General features: G+C 39.7%; 1 non-coding gene across 1 annotated transcript; it reads right to left on the bottom strand.

Moving 5' to 3' along the window:
* Positions 1-1,725: 1,725 nt before the first annotated feature.
* Positions 1,726-1,832, bottom strand: LOC127109864 (small nucleolar RNA R71). Its single transcript, XR_007797112.1, has one exon. It is a non-coding gene; the product is annotated as a small nucleolar RNA R71 (small nucleolar RNA).
* Between the last annotated feature and the right edge of the window lie 1,560 nt (positions 1,833-3,392).

The raw sequence follows: 3,392 nt of genomic DNA, 5'->3' as shown, positions 1-3,392 counted from the left end.
CCCACTAAAGCCCACTAAGGAGAAGTTGGAGGGCACCATGGTCTTTACGAACTGCTGAGAATCTCTATAAATAGCTCATTTCATTTTGTTTTCTAGCATCCAACTTAGTTTTACAACACTAAGCATATAGTTATCATTTGTAATAGCGATAATCCGTCACATCGGGGGGTTATCGCACCATTGTGAGATTGAGTTGGGTCACTTCAAGTTGCTGTCGTCTTTAGCTTCAGGAGTAGGAGGTTTATTTTTGTATCAGAATCGAAGCTTCTGTTTGGAGCAGGTTCTTATTTATCGCTTTATTTATTTATTTCCCGCATCGCTTTTATTTTATTTATTTTCCGCATTGCCTTTATTTTATTTACTTTACGCACTTTACTCGCTCTCTACGCCTCACATCCTAAAACAAACTTTTCATCATGATTAACGCCGTTATGTTTGTTTGTGTTACCATGTCTGGCTAAATCTTTTAAAGGTTAGAATGTAAGGATCGCGGTTACAGTAATATTTCACATATTGAAATCTGTAGAAATACTTTAAAGGCTGTTTTGATTTTTAAGTTGAGTTTTCTAAAACAAACTTGGTTAGTTTTAATTATTCGAGGAGTGCGAAAGCACCCTGGCTTAGTAACTAGGAATCTTTATCACTTTAAGGAAAAACTATTTTTGAAACTGTTTTCGGACGCGTTGATAGGTTTAAAATCAGTAAACTCCTTGTGTAAACTTTCCAAATAAAAATCACTTTTCAACTAAGTTTACGAGTCTCATTTCTTAAAAATAGGTTTACTACTTTAGCGTTCTGCGCACCTTTTATAAGTGACAATAAAAGGCCTTAATTTAAGGGTAAACTCGGTTCTGAATACGCGAAAGCGATAGTTCCCGTTAAATGGATTCTTTTCAAGAGTAAAAAATATTGCCTCATAAGTAGTTCTAGTTAGATAATCGAAACATCATTTAACTGACGTGAATTACATTCAACCTGTCTTTACCTGCATTTATTATTTACCGTTATTTTACAAATGCAATATCTCTTTTGTACCGCCTTAGATAAACACCGTAACGATAGTATTCGATAGATTGACGATTGGTCTCTGTGGGATCAATATTCTTTTATATTACTTTGACGTTATTCGTGCACTTGTGAATCACAGCGATCAAGTTTTTGGCGCCGTTGCCGGGGACCAACTTCGTCAAATTTCGTACCCTGTTGTTACACCGTATAGACTAAGGCATTATTAGCCGGTAAATGCGAAGAACCCGTAGTTCCGGAAATTTAGTAGATCCTTTAGCGGAACCCGAACGTTATACTCGTACACGCCTCTTACTCATCCGAATTAAGAAAGCTATGGCCAAGAATCGCGATAGGCGACCTCTTAAGGAATTTGCCCAACCCTCTGATGAGGAACCTAGTTCGAGTATAGTAAACCCCCTTATACCTGCTAATAACTTCGAACTAAAACCGTCTTTGTTGCAATTAGTGCAGCAAAACCAATACACGGATCTCACTACAGAGAACCCGAATCAACATTTATAAGTTTTTATCCAACTAGCCGACACCTTTAAATCTAACGGCGCTTCACCCGATGCGATCCGTTTAAGATTATTTCCTTTCTCCCTCAGGGATAGAGCATGTTCATGGCTAGATTCACTTCCAGCTAATTCAATAACTACCTGGGAAGACCTTAGGAGAGTATTCCTTGCTAGATATTTCCCCCCTAGCAAGACTGCTGTTCTTCGAAACCAAATAACTAGATTTGCTCAAAACCAAGGAGAATCGCTTTTTGAAGCTTGGGAGAGATATAAAGAGCTATTAAGAGTCTGCCCACACCATGGCCTAGAACAATGGATGATCGTTCATACCTTCTACAATGGACTCCATTATAACACCAAGATGAGCATCAACACTGCCGCATGTGGCGCGCTGATGAACAAACCTTATCCAGAAGCTTGTGACCTAATTGAGGATATGGCCCAAAACCATTATCAATGGGGAACCGAACGAGCGTCAATAGAGAAAAAGGAGACCCAAGGTGGAATACATGAGGTAAGCTCTCTAGACATGATGCAGGCGAAAATGGATGCTTTAGCCCTTAGGATCGAACATATGTCTACAAACACTAACACCGTAGCAGTAGTCCACACAGAGTGTGAACTCTGTGGATCTAAAGGACAGGAATCGATGGAGTGTAACCTTTTAAACGAACTAAATACCGACCAAGTGAATTACGCCCAAGGTAACCCGTTTTCAAACACTTACAACCCTGGATGGAAGAATCATCCAAATTTCTCTTATAGAAACTAGAACCCTATCCAAAATAATGCACCTCAGAGACCGCAAGGTTATCAAGCCCCAAAACCAAATCAACCTATGCAAGTTGTGTCCCAGATGTCTAACCTTGAGAAGATCATGGAAAGCTTTATATCATACCAAACTCAGCAAAATAAAGAATTCCTAAACCAAAACATTCACGTAAACGAACTTATAACGTAATTAGAAACCAAGGTTGATCAGATAATCACTCACAACAAGATGCTTGAAACCCAAATCTCACAGGCAGCACAAAACCAAGCCCCACAAACTACACCTGGAGGCCAATTTCCTGGACAACCTCAACCAAACCCTCGAGGGCAAGCTAATGCTATCTCGTTACGAAGTGGGACCGCTTACGAAGAGCCTCAGAACCTAGCAATGAGCGAGTCCAAAACTTCTAAAGAGAATATGCCTACCAACCAAGAAGAGGAACCGGAGGAATCCGAAAAACAAACCAACCAAGAAGGTGAAGCCAAGGATAAAACTTACAAACCACCACCCCCGTACAAACCACCAATCCCGTATCCGCAAAGACTCAACCAAACCAAAGTCAACAACCAATATAAAAAATTTATAAAAGTGATAGAGAAACTTCATGTAGAGATTCCTTTCACCGAAGCTATCACCCAAATTCCGTCTTACGCCAAATTTCTCAAAGACATCTTAACTAACAAGCGTAGGCTCGACGATCCAAAACCCTTGGAATGCAACTTTATTTCTGAGGATAAACTTGCCAAAAAGGAGAAAGACCCTGGCAGTTTTTCTATACCTTGCATTTTAGGAAACCATGTGATCGACAAAGCTTTCCTAGACTTAGGCGCTAGTGTAAGTTTAATGCCCTTAGCTGTATGTAAGAGGCTAAACTTAAGAGGGTTACAACCAACTAAGATGTCCCTTCAATTAGCCGATAGGTCTGTTAAGTATCCCGTAGGCATTCTAGAAGACATCCCGGTTAAGATCGGTCAACTTTATATTCTAAAAGACTTTATGGTCATGGATATAAAAGAAGACGAAGATATCCCTATCCTTCTAGGTAGACCATTCTTATCAACAGCCGGAGTTATAATAGATGTCAAAAGAGGGAA

The sequence above is a fragment of the Lathyrus oleraceus genome, chromosome 7 (assembly GCF_024323335.1).
Source record: "Lathyrus oleraceus cultivar Zhongwan6 chromosome 7, CAAS_Psat_ZW6_1.0, whole genome shotgun sequence".
NCBI lineage: Eukaryota > Viridiplantae > Streptophyta > Magnoliopsida > Fabales > Fabaceae > Lathyrus > Lathyrus oleraceus.
Note: the sequence above shows the minus strand (reverse complement) of the source record. Positions and strands in the feature narration are given on the sequence as shown.